This window comes from Chrysemys picta, chromosome 6, assembly GCF_011386835.1.
Source record: "Chrysemys picta bellii isolate R12L10 chromosome 6, ASM1138683v2, whole genome shotgun sequence".
NCBI classification, from domain to species: Eukaryota; Metazoa; Chordata; order Testudines; family Emydidae; genus Chrysemys; species Chrysemys picta.
The window spans coordinates 68836414-68860204 of record NC_088796.1 but is presented as its reverse complement, the minus strand read 5'-3'; the positions used below and the strand labels follow the sequence as shown (position 1 = coordinate 68860204).

General features: G+C 40.6%; 1 protein-coding gene and 1 long non-coding RNA gene across 3 annotated transcripts in view; one reads left to right on the top strand and one right to left on the bottom strand.

The window, feature by feature from the left end:
* TMEM232 (transmembrane protein 232) overlaps positions 1-23791 on the top strand; it is a 149596-nt gene that overhangs the window by 111201 nt on the left and 14604 nt on the right. The gene's annotated exons all lie outside the window — the stretch shown is intronic.
* Positions 20035-23791, bottom strand: part of LOC122172177 (uncharacterized) — a 50219-nt gene continuing 46462 nt past the window's right edge. The window contains exon 4 of one of the 2 annotated variants that reach the window (XR_010602266.1): positions 20035-20170. This is a non-coding gene — a long non-coding RNA (uncharacterized LOC122172177). Of the gene's footprint in view, positions 20171-22693; positions 23141-23791 lie in introns of those variants that run through there. The other variant, XR_010602267.1, reaches the window with a different exon arrangement.

Here is a 23791-nt window from a genome sequence, read left to right as displayed (position 1 = left end):
TTGGAGATGCTTGGCTGTACGTCATCTCAGCCTCGTGCATTATCAAGTTTAAGAATAAGGGCTTTTAAAAAAGGAAACATTTTGCACACCTAAGTCATACATTAAAGAATTTCTGAATTTATTTTAAGAACATGAGAATGGCCATACTGCCTCAGACCAAAGGTCCATCTAGCCAAGTGTCCTGTCTTCCCACAGTGGCCAATACCAGGTGCCCCAGAGGGAATGAACAGAACAGGTAATCAAGTGATCCATCCCGTCACCCATTCTGGCAATCAGAGGCTAAGAACACCATCCCTGTCCATCCTTGCTAATAGCCATTGATGGACCTATCCTCCATGAACGTATCTAGTTCTTTTTTGATCCCTGTTATAGTCATGGCCTTCATAACATTGTCTGGTAAGGAGTTCCACAGATGGAAGTATTTCTTCACAAAATGCAGTCAATTTGTTTGTTTTAAACCTGCTGCCTATTAATTTCATTTGGTGACCCCTAGTTCTTGTATTATGAGGAGGAGTAATTAACACTTCCTTATTTACTTTCTCCACATCAGTCATGATTTTATAGACTTCAATCGTATCCCCCCTTACTCATGTCTTTTCCAAGTTGAAAAGTCCCAGTCTTATTAACTTCTCCTCATACGGAAGCCGTTCCATACCCCTAATCATTTTTGTTGCCCTTTTTCTGTACCTTTTCCAATTCCCATATATCTTTTTTGAGATGGGGCAACCATAGCTGGATGCAGTATTCAAGATGTGGGGGTACCATGGATTTATATAGAGGCAATATGATATTTTCTATCTTATCTATCCCCTTCTTAATGATTCCCAATATTGTTAGTTTTTTTGACTGTCGCTGCACATTGAATGGATGGTTTCAGAGAATTATCCCCAATGACTCCAAGATCTCTTTCTTGAGTGGTAACAGCTAATTTAGACCCCATCATTTTATTATTTTTTTTATATATATATATATAGATAGAGAGAGAGAGAGAGAGAGAGAGAGGATTACATTTTGCCATGTGCATTACTGTGCATTTATCAACATTGAATTTCATCTGCCATTTTGTTGCCCAGAGATCCTTTTGTAGCTTTTCGCAGTCTGCCTGGGACTTAACTATCTGGAGTAATTTTTTTATCATCTGCAAATGTTGCCACCTCACTGTTTAACCCTTTTTTCCAGATCATTTATGAATATGTTGAATAGGACTGGTCCCAGTACAGACCCCTGGGGGATACCACTATTTACCTCCCTTCATTCTGAAAACTGACTATTTATTCCTACCCTTTGTGTCCTATCTTTTAACCAGTTACCAATCCATGAGAGGACCTTCCCTCTTATCCCACAACAGCTTACTTTGCTTAAGAATCTTTGGTGAGGGACCTTGTCAAAGGCTTTCTGAAAATCTAAATACTGTATATTCACTGGATCCTCCTTGTCCACATGCTTGTTGACCCCCCTCAAAGAATTCTAGGAGACTTGTGAGGCATGATTTCCCTTTACAAAAAATATGTTGACTTTTCCTCAACAAATTATGTTCATCTAGGTGTCTGACAAGTTTGTTCTTTACTATAGTTTCAACCAGTTTTCCCGGTACTGAAGTCAGGTTTACTGGCCTGTAATTGCCAGGATCACCTCTGGAGCCCTTTTTAAAAATTGGTGTCACATTAGCTATCTTCCAGTCATTTGGTACAGAAGCTGATTTAAATGATAGGTTACAGATGACAGTTAGTAGTTCTGCCATTTCACATTTGAGTTCCTTCAGAACTCTTGGGTAAATGCCATCTCATCCTGGTGACTTATTACTGTTTAGTTTATCAATTTGTTCCAAAACCTCCTCTAATGATACTCAATTTGGGACAGTTCCTCAGATTTGTCACCTAAAAAGAATGGCTCAGGTTTGGGAATCTCCCTCACATCCTCAGCCGTGAAGACCGATACAAAGAATTCATTTAGTTTCTCTGGAACAGCCTTATCATCCTTGAGTGGTCCTTTAGCATCTTGATCATTCAGTGGCCCCACTGGTTGTTTAGCAGTCTTCTTGCTTCTAATGTACTTAAAACATTTTTTGCTATTACTTTTTGAGGGACGAAGTTCCTTTTGAATTAGGTGATATAGCAACCCAGTTTTCAGGAAGTTATCCAATAATCAAAGTAAAACAAGGTCATTCAGGACTGTACACTGATTTAAATGAACTCTTTTTGGCCCAGTCCTGTCATCCTGCCACATATTTTGAAAGTAACGCCAAGGATCTCAGTTATATTAGTAAACATGTATTTTATTCCAGGAGGAAATGAAATGTCCAGCCACAAATTTAAAAGATTCAGTGCATGGGCAAAATTCCAATATTTTACTACTAATCCTGGTACAAAAAGAGAGTTACAAAAATTAACATCAAATGTCTCAGTTGTATATATGGTAGTGCATTTGAAAGGACAGCAGGGCCCCTAAAGACTTCAGTTAAGCTTTGTATGCACATGGCTTTTTTGGTCTTGCATGCAGTTTGGTTCTTAATTCCTCTCCTGCCCCCAGAAAATGTGATTCTCAGTGCACATGTACAGTGCATAAATAGGTATGAAATGACCAGATCTGTGCACAATTTCATGCATAAATGGCAAAGCGGGAGTGAGGGGGAGGGAGAGAACAAACCATGTTTAGAGGTTAGTTTGAAGATTTGACCCAATATCATCATATATATGATATATATCATAATTTTCTTTACTTGTTTGTGCTGTACAGATTTTTTTCTGTGCCATACTCCATTTCTCATTTTATCTTTGAATTGCTATAGTGTGTTAGGTTAGTTAATATTTGTATACCCCCTGAAGGTGAAAGGCATTATATAATTGCTATTATGTAATTAAGAAGTCACTTTCACTTAGAACAACTTAGCGTTAAAATAGAAAGCATGTCCAAGGTCAGCATGAAACATCACTTTCTAACTCGGAGGAATTAAATATCTATACAACTTCACTTCAGACTAGCATAGTAAAGGTCATACTCTAATATGACTAAAGGATATTTTAAAAAAAAAAAAAAAAGTTCTTTCAGCTACAAATAATCCTGACAAGCTAGGCTTTTTGAAGGATGGTACATTCTTAGAAACCAACGCATAGCAATGGTGAAAATATCCTCAGATGAGACAGCTACATATAAACATGCAAGAGCTTCTGGCAATAAATAAAGCATGACTTTTTCCACAGGTATCAAAGGCAAAATGTGTCAGATGTGAATTGAAGTATGACTACTGTCTGTTGCCTAAAGAAGGAGGAATATAATCCAGAAATTCTTGATACTAGTTTTTAAGTCATGCACTGCTGATTCAAGATCCAGAAAATAATTCATAACGATTACAGTAATTCAGGTTCTGAAAGCAATATGTAGCCTGGTAGGCTCACTGAACAGAGACAAGTTTGTGGAAATGGATTTTCAGACCCTCATGACCTAGATTTGCAGTGTTCTGGGAGCCAATAATATCTCTAGTAAAAGTGCTTGAACCTTCTCTTCGAAGCCTAAAACTGTGTGATGCTCAACATGTGCAAGTTAAATTAGGCCTCTGTCAACTTTTGCCTACAGCCCTCTTCAACGATCTGCTCATTTTGGCTGGCACCCTCAGCCACCTCCCTTCTCAACTCAAACAAATGGGCCTCAGAGCTGCTCTAAGTTGTGCCTGTCTGCAACATCCCTCCCACCCTTTCAGGCACTCAGGGATCACTGGAGCACAGTGATGCTCTCGCTATGCCCCTTTTCTCCCAGACGTGCTCTGACATATCCCCTCCATCTGGCACCAGGCCATGGGGTGGCCACTTGGGGATTCTCCTAGTGTAAGGGGAGTATCCGTGTAGCCAGTGATGCTGCAGCGATGTAAAGGAGCTGGGAGGGAGTGTCAGGGGCAAGAGAAGCCAATGGAGCCATGCCAGTTTACACCAGCTGAAGATCTGGGCCAATATTCTTACTGTAATAGGAACGCCATGTCCAACTCAATACAACCAACCGATTTAAAAATATTCTTTTCAGCTGCTTCAAAATATCATGCCTGGGAGAACCCAAGGGAAAGGAAATTACTGATATGAAATGAGATGGGATTGCAGCACCTTCATGGCCTGTGACCTGCCTCTCAGTGAAGTGAAAGGCAGGTTAATTACTGATTTAAAAACAAACCAACCAACACCCACACTGAGTCATGCCACAGCCTAAGTACAGCATTAGGGCTCTGACAAAAAGAGAGTGATAAACTATGATGTATCTCACATACTGCAAAATGCTAGAAACCTAATTGCCGAGACATGTCATACTTGATTTTCCATTGTATCTGAGAACCAGTTGGAGCTCTTTGATCGTCAGTCATCCAGCCCTGGTGTAAGAAAGCAGCAGTTTAACTACTCTACCACACCCCCACTTCCTTGCCATCCTGGCTCTTCCCCACACCAATAAACTGCTTCCCTCTCCTTATACTGGAGCCACATCCACCAGCCTCCCACCAGTGCGGAGTTCCTCTGTGAAGAAAGAAATCTCCATTAGCTATCTCTGGCCACTTTGCCCTGCTTACACAGTGACATTAGCAGACCAGAGGAAGCAGGCCCGTAGTTATTTCTGTTCTCATACCTACCCAATATCTACTCTATCTAGAAAGAAGGGTGAATGTATATTGTCAATCCTGGTTATGCATCAGAGTGTTCGTCTAGACTTTGCCGATGTGGTTTGCAGTCTTCTTAATCATTCTGGGTCTTTCACTGCTTTTAGATTCTCAGGTGACAGCTGGGCAATGTAAGTGCACTTTTCATCTATGGTTATCCTTGTGTGCGTCTGTTCCTCTTCAACAAGACCTCCTCACAGAGGTCTATGACTTTGTAACATCAAGGCTAGAGTACTACCATACACTCTGCTTAGAGCTACCCTTGAAAAGGACTCAAACTCATACAGCTACTCCCCTGAAGTGTAACAAACATTTGAGGGCATAATACTAGCCCTCAGTGATCTGTGCTAGATATTAGTAGCAGGTGGTGGTGTCAGTTAAAACCAAAGTGATCTGTAATCCAGCTATCTGAGAGACCATCTCTTCACCAATATCCCGCTTTGGGAGTAAGGATCTGCCAGATCACTCTCACAACCAGTTCCAGTCAGAGCATTCTGAAGGGCCTACTCAGGCTGGCAGTCCATCTGAACCTGCTTGGCAAGCATCAGGGAACAGCACACGCTCTTTTTTTAGCCAGGCTTTTCATTGAACTTTATAATAAGGAATCAGAGTAGCAGCCGTGTTAGTCTGTATCTGCAAAAAGAACAGGAGTACTTGTGGCACCTTAGAGACTAACAAATTTATTAGAGCATAAGCTTTCGTGGACTACAGCCCACTTCTTCGGTATGCATCCGAAGAAGTGGGCTGTAGTCCACGAAAGCTTATGCTCTAATACATTTGTTAGTCTCTAAGGTGCCACAAGTACTCCTGTTCTTTTTATAATAAGGAATGTGGTTTATAAACAAGCAGGTGTGCTGTTAGACTGTTGATTGGTTATTGAGTGCTTTTACTGATGTATAGCACCTAGTTGCTTTAGAGACAGGTGACACTATATATTTCTAAACAAATAAATAAGTATGTTGAGTAGCTGCTTTGAGCCTTTAGTTCCAGTCAGAGGTTATTTATTGCATAAACTCTTCTCAGTTACCATGCTGGCCTGTGTTAGGTGTGATAAGAAAACTCATTCAGAATTTAACAGCCAAAGAGAGGCACATGGAAGTCAAAAAGGAGCAGCTAGAGGCCCATAGTTATAGTTTAAATACAGCTTTTATTTGCTAAAGCTTAAATACAGAAACAATAGAGCCAGATGTATGTGCATCCCTCCTCTGCCCCCGCCCCCCACCAGTCAGTACCAGTTTTGCTGACCTGATAATGTGGAGAAATGTGTGCATTTTTTATTTTTTATGGTTGTTTTTCCAAACAAAGGAAAAAATCATGCCAGCAGTGGATACTAATTTTGACAGACTGCCTCACTGTGTTAGCATCTGAAAAACAGTATTAAGAAAGGTCAGATGAAAAAGGTTTAGGGCAAACACTTTTCCTTTCTGGCCAGGCAATAAACAGATTAGTTCTCTTTTCTAGCTATTGCTACAGTGTCTTCCTTCAGGGGGAGGGATAGTTCAGTGGTTTGAGCATTGGCCTGCTAAACCCAGGGGGTTGTGAGTTCAATCCTTGAGGGGGCCACTTAGGGATCTGGGGCAAAATCAGTACTTGGTCCTGCTAGTGAAGGCAGGGGGCTGGACTCGATGACCTTTCAAGGTCCCTTCCAGTTCTAAGAGATAGGATATCTCCATTAATTAATAAAAATAAGTCTGAGAGACTAGATATGCCAGCAATGCCAGCAAGGGTGAATCAAGCCAAACATAAGGAGGTAAAAATTGTCTATCACTACTAGCAGAAAGGTAGGAGAAATGTACTCCAGGAGCCCTGCTGGTGGAGGCTGACCTGAAATAAGTTGAGTCAACTGCCCATGCCCCCTGTACAGCCAATGCCTCTACTTTTAGACACATATACCTTGAGGCCAGAAAGGACAATCCATGTTCATCTAGTCTGACCTCCTGCACATTGCAGGCCACAGAACCTCATCCACCCAGTCCTGTAATAGACCCATAACCTCTGGCTGAATCACTGAAGTCCTCAAATCATGATTTAAAGCTTCAAGTTACAGAGAATCCACCATTTACTCTAGTTCAAAACCAGCAAGTGACCCGTGACCCATGCTGCAGAAGAAGGTGAAAATCCCCCAGGATCTCTGTCAATAGGAGTTCAAGGAAAATTCCTTCCTGATCCCAAATATAGTGATCAGTTAGATCCAGAGCATGTGGAGGACACCGACCAGCCAAACACCTGAGAAAGAATTCCACGTAATAACTCACAGCCCTCTCCATCTAATGTCCCGTCTCTGACTGTTGGAAATATTAGTTGCTAGCTGTTGCAGATGGCCATATGCCATTGTAGGAAATCTCAACATACAATCCTCTCTATGACTTCTCAAACTTGGTCTTAAAACAAATTAGGTTTTTTGCCCCTTCTGCTCCCCTTGGAACACTGTTCCAAAACTTCACTCCTCTGATGGTTAGAAACCTTAGGCTTGAAATCAGACAAAAACATATTGATGGACAATTTATATATATCTGAGAATCCCATTCTTAGGCACCCGATTCACTCCAGGCCTTGCATAAGAAATCAGGGACCTAACTCAGTGTTGCTAGTTTTACTAAGCAGCAGGGTAATCTAAGAGTTAGGTGCTACAATACTTAACATTGCAATGCCCAAATCTCTTTGGGGATCTAGCCCTAAGGGCTTGATTTTGCTCTGTCAAAAACAAAAAATGACAAGACCATCAGTGTCTCACTACATACCATGGGCCTAAATCTGCTCTCACTGAAATCACTGGCAAAATATCTGTTGCCTGCAATGCTTCAGGATCTTGTCCCATAGGACCAGAAGCATTTACATGTTAGTGACTTAATAGCAATTGCATGGATGCAAGAGAGAGCACAATTTACCCCCCCCTATCTATTCCACTTTAACATCCTTAACTTTTTCTCCTAGCTACTTGATGAGTTCTCTGCTTGTTCTTTCCAACACAATGGACAAAACCCCTTTACTTTCTTTCTCACCTTCAAACTGTAATATCACTTTAATGTACTTATCCCTACAGCATACCCACATTGTCTATTTCCAGCTGTAATGCACTGTATATTACAGCTCCCTTCCTTCATTCCAACTCCTAATTACTTGTCTCCTTTTTTCAGTCTCTCCTTACAGTGATTCAGGTCTTCCACTCATCCACTACTTGTTCCTTAAAAGAGTAGAGCCGCATCAAGCACTAACCATGTATCTTTAATAAATTGTCATATTCATTTATCTTCTTGAGCAGCTTCCACTTCCCTCTCCAGCTGTGCCACTGCAATTTAAGATTAGTAATTATTAAACATCCATCATATGTAAAATGAATTGTCTCTACATACTTAACTGTTAACCAGAGCACAGTAGCTGTCATTCCCACCCCACCCCCCTTTTCTTTTTGTTCAGATAAAAAAAAGTTCAGACAAAGGGACAAACCCATTGCTAACATTAAGATGCCCACACAGACTGAAAAACTAGAGAGATAAGGAGAATTCCTCCCACCTAAGTTATTTTATTGGCCTTATGTAGTGATAAACACAATATAGTCTCATTTTTCTCGGCTGTCCTACTTCTAGGCAGGAATATGTACTTGTTGTCCCCAAGTTTCCAAGTAAAATATTCTAAGCAGGCACCCAGTTCAACAAGTTGTCCATTAGCCATTCTAATGTCAAGAATATAGAGGCAAACTCAGTGAAAACATATCACACAGATAAATGTGTCATCTGTGGAATTGTTTTCCAGCATATCTTCCTTGCCTCTGTCTTTTCATCGGGTCTTGTTATAAACAATACATTCAGCCTGGTACAGCAGCTGTGACACAACCATCCTAACAGTATGTCACTTAAAAACAACAACAAAAAAACAAAACAAAAATAAAACCCCTAGAAAAGCAGCACTCCTTGATTGTTGCCAGGCCAAAAAGAAACCTGTTTGTAATACCCTATTTTTGTTTCCTTTGATCTGTTAAATATTGTTTTTCAGATGCTGACACAAACATTTCTTAGATGCAGGATTCTACAAAATCCTTACTTGTGCTGAGTAGCCCTTAGTCACGTGGGTAGCTCAACTGGGACTATACACCTGAGCAAGTGCTACTTGCTGGGAAGTAAGGGTTGCGTGAATGGGTCCAAAAAGAATTTACCCACTTATTTCAGTGGGAGCAGGATTGTGTAAAGGAAAAGTGATGTTTCAAGAATCATAGTTATGAGGCGTGAAATTACTTAGAGTGGCAATAAGCAAGGAGACTATTCTTCCAATAGAACCATTGTTTTATTCGTTGCATAGGAGTTCGGATTTTTTTTATCCCCAATGTAGTGAAGACGATGGAAGCCATATCATATTGCAGATAATGGATTAGCACAGTGCTGTTCTAGTCACCTAGAGCCAGATTATGCAGCCCTTACTTACAAGGAGTAGCATCTTCCAACAGTCTAGTCATCTTGAACACACAGTAAGATATTACACCTCTACCCCAATATAATGCTGTCCTCGGGAGCCAAAAAATCTTACCACTTTATAGGTGAAACCACGTTATATCGAACTTGCTTTGATCTGCCGGAGCGCATGTTATATCGGGTTGCGTTATATTGGGGTAGAGGTGTACTTAGCATTAGTGAGGATGGCAGAATCTGGCCCTAGAAATCAGCCAGGTGTTCTTGAAAGCATTTTCGTCAGTGTTGTGGGTGTGGAAAGTGAGAGGAAGCTTTAACAGGAAGAGTAAGTAGTATTGTCAACTCCAATTCTGAAAGCGATTACACTCTTCTGTATTTTAGTGTTGTAATTAATTATTCTCATCGCCAATAGGCCAATTATTCTGAGCATTGTAAAGAGCATTATTTTAACAAGACCAGTTGTCATTTTAATCAGTGGAGAGAGCCATGTAACAGTTCTTAGTGTCAAAAAAGGTAAATCAATAATAGAGCATACAGCGCGGAAAGAGACTGGATAAAAGTCAGGGTGGATATGAGAGAGATAGTCAAACACATAGCAGGATTGCAGTTCATATGCACTGTGCCCAATTATCTCCTTGCTTTTACAATTGTAATAATTTAGCCCACTATGTGTCTCAGTTTCCTGTCATAAGCCCTTCAATATTAGGGTCTAATATTTGCTTCAGATTGAAACCTAGCATACGGAACCAAAAGTGTGAGGGGAGGAGCTTGCTATATTTTCATTACCGCACACTTTCACATTAGCCTGTGACTCAAAAACAACCAAGTGAGTTTAAGAGTACATACACATTAGAAGTAATTGGAGATTGTTGTTAGTTGTTTGCTCCTCCATTATGTCAATAGCAGCTTAGTAATAGATATTTTATTTTATGTGTAGCACAAGTGTACCTGACTACCCAGGTTAATGTTTCCTTTGCCATTCACCTTTTATACAGCGATGAGACTTTTTAACAGGCATATAATAAAAACAGCTTTGTTTAAAAAAACAACAAAAAACAGAAAGTTTTAAGAATTCAACCAGTGGTTGGAGGGGAACAGGTTGCACAGGACAGCTATTCCCTGGTTCTGCCCCCATCTTTCAGGGCATTGTCAATCATTTCCCCCATTTGCTCTGCAACACTATATTTCACCATAGTGAAGATTGTTTCTCACCATATGAGCTTTCAGATTGTTATGCTGAATGAAACACCTACAGCTCAAAAGACAGAGACAAGCTTCTCTCACCAACAGAAGTTGCTCCAATAAAAGATATTACCTCACCCACATTGTCTCTAATATCCTGGGACCAACATGGCTACAACACCACTGCATACAACAATTACACCTCCTTTAAAATGATTTACCTGGAGATGGCATGAAATATTTGTATAAAAGGATACAGTGATGGGCCTGAGGGAGCTCTTAGGGGCCGCTTGTTAGAATTCTGCACACAAACTGAATGCAATTATCCAGCCTGCGCTGCAGCTCACCTCCTCTTTGGCTAAGCATCCCTGGGGCTCATAAAAATCTTTGAGCAGAAATATTTTTGCTTTTGGAATGGACCATGTTGCACAGATTTGCAATAACATGTTTAGTCCTGGTCCTTCCCAGTCCCCATAAGGCCTTCAAACTACTCCACCAGTCTTACACAAGCCTTGAACATTATGCTGTAGTTATCAGGGGTTTTTAAACCACTGCCCATCACCAGTGTCTGAGCACGTTCTATGTAAAAAAACCCTCAAGAGCAATAGCTAAGTCTCTAGTGAACTCCATGGAGTCGCTGGTACTTCTTTTCTGGGGTTAAAATCTCCGCTTGGGGTAAGGTTTTTGTTTAAATTAATAAAAACAACAACAAAAAGCCCCTTCCTGTGTACTTAACATTTTGTTCTAAAGAAAATCCAATACCATATGACCCTTTCCAGGAGATTTTATAAGTTTGTTGGGCAAATGGTGGTTGATAGCTTCCTTAGCTGCTGTGAGGCAGATTCCCAGTTCTGTGCCCTTCCTCCCTGTATCATGTACACCCTGCTACAGGACTCTGGGGAAACATGGCTGTGAGAGCCCCATCGGACATCCCTGAAGGACAAGTATTTCAGAGCATGGTACATCAGCCTTTTACTAAAGTGGATCAGATTCAGTCCTGGGTTTGTGTGCACACACAAGTCCACGGCTTACAGTGAAAGGTTGCTATGTGGAACTGAGAATAAAGTTTGGCTCATTACATGAAACAGCTAGGGCTTAATGTTCAAAGGGAAAGGCAGTTACAGCCTAGTGCCAAAATGCCTGTGTAACTGTATCTAATTTGCGCACTGAATTAAATTTGGACTATAGTGCTTTTGTGGTATATGGGACATAGTAAATGAGTAGGAAACAGTCAGAAAATAAACATTTAACTTATAATACATAATTAGAAGAGGTAAATTACCTCAAAGAACCCAAAACAATCTTATAAATATAATTTCCTTTCAACTGAATTATGTATGTTCTCAGAATATTCCAAACTGCACCGGCCTTTGCTAAGGTGGAGGGTAATATTGCCAGCCTGAAGAATATTATCTCATTAAAAAAACCAAACAAAAAACTTTGTGCCACAAGATGGCAGCCTAAAATCAGTCTTCTATAGAAGTGACACTATCCATCTTTAGTTCTTAAAAATGTTTTCCAATTACTTCTATTAAGCCTGTGCTGTGAAAACGTATCAATCATGGTTATGAAATAATCAGGCCAATGTTTGCAAATCGTGATCTGATCTCTACCTGATGATATTTTGAGTAGTATCAAGGAATCAAAATTTTAGCTATTACAAAAAAACTTACATTCATCTGATATTTAGTGTTAACAATGGGATGAGGGGGGAGGAGAGTAGGAGAAGAGTGCCTAAAAATATATGAATTGATTACTGCTTTATAGAGTTAAGAAGCAGAACTACAAAATATTTTAGTGCAACATCTTGGTTCTAATTAGCAACATTGTTTATAATTTGAATATTTTGGGACTGATGTCTAAATTTTAAATGTGAGGCTTGAATTCCATAAGAAACACTTTGCAGTTTGCTAGCAATTAAGTCAGATTCAGACCTAGTGCAAATCCCCTATTAATGGAACCAAATTTGACATTTTGCCTTTGTTGTACATTTTCTCTTAATTTCAACAAGGGACTATGATTATTGTATCTGACATTGTTTCCACTCTGCTCTGCATATTTGAACTAAATTAAGGTTCAATCAGAAGAATTCAAAGCACAATAAAATGTGTAACAATTATTTTAACTATCCATCATCTATTCTGTTAATTTCTAATGCACTCATGGTAGGAAGGCACCAATACTACTTAGTGTTACATTTCAAAGCACTGTACATTCACTAACTAATTAAGATATCCACATACTATCTAAAAATGCCTGTGAATATCAACTGAAAATATATTGGATTCTTTGGGCCTGTGTTTGTACCCTTTGTGTGTTTCTTTATGTAGTGTTTTAACAAGTGATTTGGCGGCAGCAATGTTTGAGGAAACAGTGAGTTGTATGATTTATTCTAATGCTTGCAAAGAAGGTGAATTTTGAACACAACTGAGTATTCACACTAGAAATCCAATTCTGGGAGTTATGCTTATCCAGTTAGAGAGAAAAAATAAATTGTGTGATCTTTATATCCAATCATAGTTACCAACAGCTAAAATTTGATTGTGAATACTGAATGCTCCTAAACTGTTTGAATATAGCTGGGCAACATTTTTCATACAAACACCTCCCCATCCCTCATTGAAATAGTGCAGATTCAGGTTTACCAAAATAATTAATGAATTTGAGTTTGTTTGTTTTTTTAAGTGACAAGATGGTTCTTTTTTGTCATTTTCAAAATGAAAAGTTGTAATTTCATTTCAGAAAGGTTTTTCCATTTTGGATTTCCCCCTCAGTTTTATAGAAAAAAATTAACATTTTCAAAACCTTGGTATTGAAATTAGACATTTTGGTTGATATAAAGTGAAACTAACGTTTCAGTTCACTGAACATTTTGATTTTGTTTTAGCACAAAGTGATTTTTTTATTTTTTGGACCTGCACACAAACCAAATATGCAGTTATTCACACAGCCCTAGTTAGGTCTGTACAACTAGGATTATTTGCATATATTTTGCAGGATAATTTCACACACCAGATATATTTTACAAGTTTGAGAACAGGCAATTTGAGCAGAAAAGAAGAGCCAATTCTTTGTATAAATTATTCACTGCAAGTGATTTTCTCTGCTCTACTAATTAATTCTTACAATATCCCTATGTGGCAGGTGGATGGGATTATAATCCCCATTTTGCAGAGGAGGAAGAGCAAATAAAATGAAATTGAATTATTTGTTCAAGTCAGAATGAGTCACTGACAGAGCTGGGATTAGAACTCAGGAGTTCCTAGTCCCTTTTGTCTATCAGTCTAGAATCATTTTTATTCTATGCTCATCATCTTGGTCTCCGAATACTCCCTCCATTCTGCCTGCCAGTATGTATTGTCAGTATACAATATTTGTTATATATTTTCACAAATTAACTGATAACTGCACAAAATAAAGGTCTCACGACCAAGTTATTGTTGCAAATTAAATTCAGTTTGCTGCTAAACTGTACTATAAGTAGTGAGACAAATTCTTTTCAGGTCCTGCATCCTGTCCCCAGTATTGCTTTTTCTTTAGGTGTATTGCGCTCTGGAGAGCTGAGCCAGACAAAGCTAAGTGTCCTACTTGTACTTTTTATTCCCATAACAGCAGGATTTGGAACTTCTGCTAACTAACCAAATAATTCCCTTTTCTAGATAATTTTGTTAGTAAAAATATATTGTGATACATTAATGTTGGTGTATAAAAAAACACACTTAAACATTATGATTTAGGAGAAATTATTTAAGTATCAGTCTCCAACAGAGTTAATGTCACAAATGCTAGACTCCAAAGAAATCCATGTGATTTAGAGCCAGAAATTGTAACTACCCAGCCAGGGTGCAGTGAAGGGGGTAGAGGGACCATATTCCACCCACTCAAGAGGCAGCCATACACTTAAATGGTTGCTTTGTTATGCTGAAATTTGTGTCAATGCAGTGGCAAGGCCTCAGGCACCACTTAGAGTGCAGGGGTTTAGTGGGGCTCAAGTCAAATGTAAGGCTGTAGGGAGGCCCTCCACACTTGTATCAATTTCAGCACTCAGGGGCAAGTGGGAGGGGAAAGGAAGGCCAGCCAATGCTGATAGCAGCACTGCAGGCCCCCAGGGAGTCTTGTCTGTATAGGGAAGGGGCATAACCGTTTCCCTGCCCCTTCTGAACACCAATCTAAGGCCTTGGCTACACTCGCGGATTCACAGCGCTGCCGCGGCAGCGCTGTGAAGTGCGAGTGTAGTCGCGCCGCCAGCGCTGCAAGAACTCCACCTCTCTGAGGGGAATAGCGTGCAGCACTGCGAGCGAGCGTGCAGCGCTGCAGGTGCTGACTACACTGGCGCTTTACAGCGCTGCACTCGCTGCGCTCAGGGGGGGGTGTTTTTTTCACCCCCCCTGAGCGCAGCAAGTGCAGCGCTGTGAATTGCCAGTGTAGCCAAGGCCTAAGTGTGAACATGCAGTCTACAACTAACACCAGTGTAAGGTGTCAGACAATTAATGCACCTTCAGAGGCATTATACCTCCTCCAGTCTTCCACAGGTAGGAGGCCTTCAGCTTCCCCTGCTGAAGCAGGATCTCTTTTGCCTTACCCAATGCAGCATTGATTCTTGGAGCCACAAGAGAGCCTTTCATGATTAGGCTTCGAAGGGGGAAAAAAACACATAATTAATAGTTATGATTCTGCAAACTTTCCTAAGTCCAATTGAAGGTGATTGCATATCCACCTTCTCAAAAAGAGGAGATCTGAGGATATGCATCAACTCACTTCTGTAGGTTCTGATGTCCACATTTAAAAAACAGCTGCCTAAAATAATGACCCATTTAGTAATTGCAGGATAACAGACACCAGATGCATATTAAATTGCTACCCAAGAAACAAAACTACTCAGTAGTTAAGGTTAAAATGTACTAAGAAGGTTTAAAAAAAATCACTTCTGTCTGATAATGCAAACTTGTTACTAAAATTCTAATAGTGACCAATGTATGCAGCATGAGAGAGTACTGCAGTTTCATACTTAAAACTTGCTTTTCCATGTTCACTATTAATACATACTGATTTGGCAGCATGTGTATTTCCAATTACATCTACCAGTCAGAGTGTAATATGGAATAAGAAATGCATAGTTAGCTTTATCAATACTTTGGCCTCCACTTTCCAAAAGTGGCAACTATGGTTGATTCAGGTTGGGGTTTCCAATGTGAGAAACTCTAAAGAGAGCTGATGTTTCAAGTGTGCTGAGTACCTACCCTCTAAAAAAGCCCCTTTAAGGGTGTCTCAAGTTGGGAGCACAAGAACCGAGGCACAGATTCACTAGTTCTTTCTGAAAATGTAGGTCCTCTTAAGTCAATATATTGAGTACGCACTGAGCTTCAAGTCAAGCACATACCTAAGTGTTTTGCTGGACTGGGGCTAGAGTGTCTATCGTCCAAGTTCCTTTGTGCAGCTAGGCACCTAAGTCCCAGTTCTAGGCACCACTGCAATCCACAAAACCCATGCTAGACTGCCTCCTAACCCTGTAGGTGCCTAGATGTTTCTGGGTATGTTTAATGCTTCTCACTATAGGCACTGACACACCTATTGCCCACCTAAACCCTAGCATGATCCACAAGCCATGGAAAAATAAACTTTTGTCTGAGGCTGGAGCTGATTGGTATGTGGCCTCTGAGCAGAGGGGAGAATTGAACCCAGGTTTCCTGCATCTGAGGCGAGCATTTTAACCCCAGGGCTAAAAGTTACATGGGCACCACCACCACCATGTGCAGCTAGGCAGGTGCCTATCTCACTTTTGCAAGAAGCAGCTTATATGCCTAAGCCAACTGACCAGAAGAGGGGTGGTTGGCTGTGGATCACAGGAAGAGATAGGTGCCAAACTCAGAGAGAAGGGGCTTAGGACTCACTCCTCTCATCAGCATCTCCCCATTGTCTAGCTTAGGTGGCTCCTCGCCCAGCATGCTGGCTTTGTGGATCCCATTCTTAGGCACCTCTCCCCCCCATGCATTGTACAGGGAGGCTAGGCATCTAACTCGGGCTTTGTGAATCCCATTGCTGGTCCAGTAATTTTCTAGAGGCCTAAGAGTTAAGCATTGCAACAGCCAAATCCCTTTCTGGATCTGGGCCTATGTTTAATAGGTCTTTTCCAAATTTTCATAGAAATTAGAGGGAAAAATTTGGAGGCAGAATGAAAGACCATATTGGAGATGGTGTTGAGTGTTTTTTCTGTGAGCTCCAGGTGGTATTGTCCTTCAGAAGGGCAGAAAGGCTTTTAGAGCTCCTGGGGACCACAGTCCCTACCCCTCCAATTAAGAAGGTGCTGTGTGCACTCCCCTCTGTGGCTGGCCAAGTCTGCCAGCTAGTCCATGACTCTGCTTCCTCATTTCTTTTCAGATGGCTTGCACAGGAATGTTTACACCAGAGTTCAGAGAAGCTTGGAGGTCAAGTGTGTCTGGCCTCTGTACTAAAGGAAAGTTTCACTGTCCTCTCCTGCCAACCTTGCACACACAAACAAGGGTCAGCCACCACATGCCACTTTATTTATATCACCATGCTCTGATGGGGGACCCTAACAAATCTGTGACAAACTGTACCACTAATAGAATGTTTATGGAGTTGATCTTCAGATGCTGCCTCCCATATGCTATATATTCAACCGTACAATTCACAGCATTTTTAAAAGTTAAGGATAGTCATTCACATGGCTTCCTTTGTCTCTGCTAGTAGTGAGTTATGCCTCTGCCTGTTTAAAAAAGACCTACACTTCTCTCTTATGTGTAAAAAAGTTTCCCTTTAAGCTAATTTTACAAGAATTCTGACCTTTAAATATGTTAGTACTATGATTTACATGTGAAAATTTACAAGGTGAATGTCATTTTGCATAATGGAAGCTGCCTATAATTAAATTTTAAACCCAGGCTTAAATTAGGGAAAATGTGTTTATTGTTTGTGCTTTCTGCCCCTTCATATTGTGTTATACCTCCTCACATTAATTTTGAGTATATACGGTAATGTGGCTATTTTTTTATCCGAAGGCTATTTTGTCAATAGCCTCATATCTCCAAGTTTGTAGCTACATTTATAAGCTGTTGTCAAAATACTGAATTCTGATTTGCATTGGAAAATGGAATGCAAAATTTGACATTTTCTTCTACAGTTGAGCCTTTTTAATACACATCAGTAGGGGAATTCACTTTTCTTCTTCTTCTTCTTCTTTGAGAGAGAGAGAGTTTGCATTCAAATTATCTGCTTTAGAATAGCCTGAATTTTAATTGGCTCAATTAAAAAAAAATCTATGTTTCAGAATTTGACATTTAAACACACGTATGGTACTTGGAGCCAGTGGAGTCCTATGATGCCAGCCTCCTTAACCTACTCATTACATTTTCGAAACAATCATCTTTGAGTTTTCTCCCATGCTTTCCCCTTATGCTTTGGAGGAACTTGCCATAAACATCTACAAAGCTACCTCATTATCCACCTTCAAATCCATCCCCTCTTCTTTTCCATGATACCTATTAAAAAAAAATATCCAAACAAAAAACAAACAAACAAAAAAGCTTGCCAGTAGTTAGGCTGCTGGTAGGCTGTGGTTTCAGCATGTTGTGCTATTTTGCTTGTGCTCCTGTTTGTAAACGTCTGTTGCCTCTTGTCTTGTACTTAGATTGTAAGATTTTTGGGACCGAGACTGTTTGTTCTGTGTTTGTACAGTACCTATCAATGAGGCAGAGGAAAGGTATCAAATTGGAGAACACTTCCAGGTTCTGGAAAAATTAGTGGCCTGTCCATTTATGTGGCACATGTCGTTTTATTTCTACAGGTAGGTATTTCTATTAGATACAAATGCATGGGGTCAGATTCACCCCTTGCATGACAGCCCTTTTGAGCTTTTAGTGCAAAAGGGCTAATAGAGTGGATCTGTCCAACTATTTCTTGTGCCATAGGCAAGTCCCTAAAGGGCATAGGGCTGGTGGAGCTGCCCCCTCTGTGACTTCCTTTGCTGTTTCAAGTGTAATGGGTGGTGGCACAGGGAGTGGGCCCTCTCCGCACAATGCAGAGCCCTGCTTCATATAAGCACCCTGCATGGGACAAAGGGAATCTCCTAGGTGCCCTTCTGGAATTTCTCTCAAAAACCTTTCTGAAGAAATATGTAACATCTCCAGAATAGCATGTCTCATGCAGGAAATGCAAGCTTGGTTATTATACTGAACAGTTATTTATTATCCCTGTCTAACAAAGCTGAAAATAAGCAAATGCTTCTACTTATCACATATTAGTCCATGAATCAGATTACACAAAATGAAGCCTGTGTCAGCTAATCATAGTTTTGAATTAACCATTATTCACTTTAAAATGTTGTTTTTAATTCTAGCGAGTCTGAAACCTGCTTATTCATGACAGTACAATATTCACTTTGTAATTCATTTGAATGATAGTATTCTAGACTTTGCTTTACTGAGCCTTTTAGAAGCCAACTCATGTTTTACTTCTTGAAGCACAGTGCAGCTTTTTATTGTTAGAATGAGGTTGGTTGGTTAGACAGACAAGTGATGTAAAGTAATTACATTTTGCTTGGCTAGTGAAGTGAGGCTGGGTGTTCTGCCTGTGAAGCATTATGGAAGTAGAAGTGTTTTGTATAGTTGCAAAGCATTAGGTGGGGCACCAGTGTTGTTTCTTCTTTGACTGCTACATAGCAGGGCAGTGAATGCCAGTGCTCTGCTTAGATATTTTCTGTGGGTAACGTTAAAAAGAAGCCCAGTGAGGTCTGAGCCCCTGGCTCCGAACTGATATGGTAAGTTAACTCCACCAAAAATTCAGAAACAGATTTTATTAAATCAGGTCATAGGATTCTTCCTCACCACTTTATTGTGGGCTGCAATTTTCCCTGTAAAGTTCCCAATTTTCCCCTCTGTGCAGCAGCACTCGCAGAATCTATTATAGAGGTGTCACCATTACTATATCACAGCTTCACTTTGTCCTCAGCAGTTCCAGTTTAACAGTTGGTAGTTCAGGTGGCAAGACAGACATATCACAATTAACTGGGCTTCAGAAAGTAATATTTCCAAAGAGAGACTCCTATGTTACACCCCAAAAATGTTCAGGTGTAGAGGTAATTGCACAAGCAAAGTATAGAGTAGCTGTGTGCATAAAACAGCCATTTTAGATGGCTGATCATGAGAAGCTAGGTCCTAAACAACAAGAGACTATTAAAACAGTTTCTAAACACCTTACAGTGACATTACAACAAAAACAATAGCAAGCACCTTGCTCTGGCAACGAGAAGAAACTTTATACTGCAGCACACTGTGGTATAAAGGAAGTCTTTGACTAATCTGAGTCTTATAACAATAAGGGAGCAACCAGGGAATGTTGAACCTACAAATTAAGGCAAATGCAGACATGGCAATGCTGATGTCAAGTAATAAGACCCAAATGAAATTTCCCAGTAGTATACTGTGTTGGAAATTGCAGATAAAAATTGGAGGTGCTTCAGCTACATATTACTTTTTTTTTTTTAACCCAAGGTTTATTAACAGAGTTCCATGTCTTGAAGCTACTGAGCTGCTTCTGGCCACTTTTAGCAAATAGTAAAAAAAAACTAAAGCATCTGAGGCATGCATCATTTTTCATTAGGTCATGTCAGATTTCATCATCCTATATCATTTGATGTACATTAGCCCGATGCCATGTGAGGATAACATTCTATTACAGATTTAAGGGTTTACTATCTAACATTTTCAGCAGAAATAAGTTGAGTGCAATCACCAAAAGAACAGAGAGTCCGTGTGAAGCACTTCCTTGAAATTAAAAACGTCAGCATATCCATAGTTTAACAGATGATGATTTTCCAAGCATTGGGCTGCTGCTACGATAACTTAGCAAAGAGAAGACTGAGGAAGAGAACTTACAGGCAGAAGTCCAGCTGAAAGAATCCAGGATCCAAAAGCAGAAGAAACTCAAAGAAAACCTGTATGCATAAAAAAATGTCAGTTCAGCACTTAGAGTAAGGAAAGTGTAACTAATTCCATTAGCAAGACTGTGCTAGGAGGAAAATAAAACAAATATACTAGAATAAATAACAATCAGACAAATCTGAGAAAACTAATGCAGCAGTCAGCCAGAAATGGAGCAAGAGGAAATTGTATAGGTCACTACAAACTATAGAAAAGATCATCACCTCCCAGATTTAAAATACAAAAAACATAATAGGAATATTGTCAAAATGCTATTTATAAAACACATCATCCTCAGAAGACCCCAAACCGATTTACAGACTATGGGCCAGATGTCCCATTGTATTTTTGCAGGGGTTCTCAAACCTCATTGCACCGCAAACCCCTTCTGACAACAAAAATTACTACATGACACCGGGAGAGGGGACCTAAGCCTGAGCCTGCCCAAACCCCGCTGCCCCAGGCAGGTGGGCCAAAGCCCAAGCCCCAACATCCCAGGCAGAGGGGCCAAAGCTTAAGTCTGAAGGCTACTGTCCCAGGCAGGGCCGCCGAGAGCGGGTTCGGGCCCTCCAGTAAGGGTGGACCGGCTAAACAGGGCCGACGGGGGGAGGGGGAGGGGAGCTGGGCCCCCTTCCAGACCGCCGGGCCACGGTAATTTGTACCGGCTTCCCCCCACTCTCGTCGGCCCTGGTCCCAGGCATGGGGCTTGTATCCTGACCCCAGCCACCCAGGGCTGAAGCCCTTGGGCTCAGGTTTCAGCCCAGGCAGCGGGTCCCAGCAAGTCTAATGCCAGCCTTGGTGACCCCATTAAAATGGGGTCACAACCCACAGTTTGACAACTGCTGCATTATAGTATTGGGGCCAAGTACCATCCCAGAGCACAACATGCTCCCTCGTGGCACAACATGGCTCTGAAGGCACATTACCCTCAGGTCCCTCTTGCCTCCCCAAATAACTTGTTCCACACCCAAAATACACAATCATATTGCCTTTCCTAGGGTCTCATTTATTAAGTCTTTATAAAGATACAGTTTCCTGTGACCCTTCTCACTTGGGGTTTCCAATTTCACCCTCAGTCACCAGAGCTTCAGGTTCCCTACTCCCCCCCCTTAAGTTACCTCTGAGCCAAGGAGCTCTGTCAGTTCTACTGCAGCCCCTCATCTCTCTGGAGAGTCTTTTCACCCAAGCCTCCTGTCCTGGACCCTGAACTCCTGGCCTCTGCTGGGACTCAGACAAGATTGCTTCTACCAGTCTCTCTGTAGGTTATCTAACCTGCCACTCCCTACCCTTAGCACTCATTCTGGAGCTTTATATATTTGTCTCCTCCCCAGATGGCCTGATTTTTGCCACATGACCTACCTGTCATGTGACTTTGCTTATTTTCTCCACCTGGGGAGGCAAACAAAGTGTCACAGGTAGGGCTAGACCCCCTCACCTCTTAAAGGGGCAGTCACCCTGTGACATGCCCCTTCACACCACTCTGGTGGCTTAAAAGAGTTGTAAAGCCTTATTGGATCCAGCCTCCACAGAATACTCCTTCATGACACACAGACAGCATAATGGCTCTGTACTATCTGGTGCAAAGGGCATGACCCGAGGAAGGAGATGGGGTTGGACTGCTACTGCTGGAATGACCATTAAATAGCAAAATGTAAGTTAAAGCAACCTGGAGGCTTCTCTAACTTATGCTGGCAGCCAAGTATGCCTTCCTGCTGGCCTGAAAATAGGGGAATCTTAATCTTACTGTTGTCCTTTTAAAAATATATGGATACTCAGGAAAGAGGATAGAACCTCACTACATCAGCTACAAATTAAATGAAAAAAGTTTTAATTAAAAATTGAAAAAAAATAAATATAAACTTAGCAGTGATGTTTTACAGTACAATTCAGGAAAAATCACTCCCCTCCTTGGTTGCCTGTGAGAAGAGAACAGTGTAATTTAGGAAGGGGCACCAAAAGGCATTGTCCTAGCATCTGGGGATCACTAGGAGTCCGGGATGCCTCTGTCATGCCCCTTCCTTCCTAGCTTTTCCCTGTGCTGGCCAAATGAGGTGGTGTGATGCAGTGCCATTAAGCCAGCTCCACACCACTAGAGAATCCTCAGACCCACGGGAGGCCCTGGTGTAGTCAGCTATGCTGGCTTTAGGGCAGCTGTGCACAGGTGGAACAGAACAAGGTGACGAACACAACTGAGGATGGAGGCCAATATGTAAATGAAAGGTACTGCTAACTGCTATACTAATTTCTCTGTGTGTTTTCAGATAATCTTTTTATTCCATTTAGTAAAACAAAAGGCTCAGACTTTGGAAATATAAATAGTTCTGTGTTTAAATCTCCATCTTCCACTGAGGGCAATTTATAAACCTTTGCTATGGAGTATGTAGGTGTTTAGATATTTGAAAGAAACCTTCCATTTACAGTATGAGAATGTTGAAGAGGCACTATGTAGATAATTATCTCAATTCATTAACATAGGTGAAAGCTTAAGAGTGAGAGCTTTATCACAATGATTTATAAGTAAAGTTAACACCACAGACTATATTAACACTTATCTTTTATTAAACATTAAAGATTTTACTGTTATAAATGTAATGTCTATAGATGATACATCAACAATGTGAAAAAAATCAAGGATACGTTGTTTTATCCATAGTTAAATACTATGATTTTGCTCACTATGATGGTGGCAGCTTCATTTTTAGTAAGCATTTGATATGGATTTCAATAAGGCACTTCAAGCTTGTTAGCTAAGTGAATATCAAATTCACTGAACTGGGTATTTTGGTCTCATGTTAAGTTAAAGTGGTTTCACATTAGAGAATACTTGCTGCTTGTACAGCTGGTTCATACATAGACATCTGTCAGGTACTTTAGGGATTCAGCACTGCAGTTGTTTGAAAATACTGTGGTTGCACAAATGCACTCAGGTATTGTATCAGGCTGCTTTCAGTGCTGCACAAGTCCTGCCATCCATTTTTCTTCCTCTGTTTAAAATGTATGAATAGTGTTAGTAGAAAATAAAGCAGAAGAAAAATATCAAAGATTAGCATACAGGAAATGGCAAAAACCCATTAAAATGTCTGCTTTCAACAATCTTAGGTGAGCCCATTGATGCTGTTCCTCTGTGCTAGAGGGCTTGTGAATACATAGAATACAGTGAACTGCTGGGAACAGCTGTTTTCTTGAAAGTCATTTTGTAAAGTGTAGGTCACAATTTTTTCCCTTTAAAATCTCACAGCCCTGAGCAAAAGTTTAAAGATTATCAATTTCAAGTTATATCCCCAGTGCAGAATCTGCAAAGGAGGTTTTGATCGGTAAGAACAACATCTATTTTTTGTTCACTAGAAAAACCATGATTTGCATTTCTCTTTTTCTACTGTGGGTCACCAGCCCTCAATTGATCTTTACTGACCAGCTTCATCTTAAATCAATTCAGAGTTATTTAGTGTGAACACTGAGAAACTACCACTTGTACTTCAGATGCTACAAAATCAGTTCCAAGGAAATTTAAGCAATTCAGATTGTTTCTCTAGATGAAATTGAACTGTGTTGTACTGCACAAAATTGAGAGAGAGCTGATGTGGAACTAAGAAGCTGAAAGAGTTTAACCAACCAGGTAGTCAAAAATGGTACAG